The 318-nt window shown below is 56.6% G+C and overlaps 1 protein-coding gene across 32 annotated transcripts in view; it reads left to right on the top strand.

The window, feature by feature from the left end:
- Positions 1-318, top strand: part of LOC107273550 (bromodomain adjacent to zinc finger domain protein 2B) — a 72,189-nt gene that overhangs the window by 38,603 nt on the left and 33,268 nt on the right. The window lies entirely within an intron of this gene.

Raw genomic sequence — 318 nt, 5'->3', positions numbered from 1 at the left:
GGGGGGGGGGAGACGTGAAACGTAAGGGGGAACGCGCGAGAGAACGAAGGTTGTCGCTTCCCTTGGAAACTGGCCGAAATAAGTTTCTAAAGCCGTAAACCGGCCGAAGGGTCGTCCGTCTGCTCTCACTCCCCCGCAGCAGTGACGTATCACCGATGGGTTCCATCGTTGTACCCCCCACGTATTTTCTCTTCTGCACCCCTGATGAAGCTGGATCGAAGAAGGCGTCCCGACGCTCGAAACTTACCTTTTGTTATACCCAATCGACGCTGGATAAACTGATCGTATTCTTTCTTCGACCCCCCCCCCCCCCCCCCC

The sequence above is a fragment of the Cephus cinctus genome, unplaced genomic scaffold (assembly GCF_000341935.2).
Source record: "Cephus cinctus unplaced genomic scaffold, Ccin1 Ccin1_scaffold1719, whole genome shotgun sequence".
Taxonomy (NCBI): domain Eukaryota; kingdom Metazoa; phylum Arthropoda; class Insecta; order Hymenoptera; family Cephidae; genus Cephus; species Cephus cinctus.
Note: the sequence above shows the minus strand (reverse complement) of the source record. Positions and strands in the feature narration are given on the sequence as shown.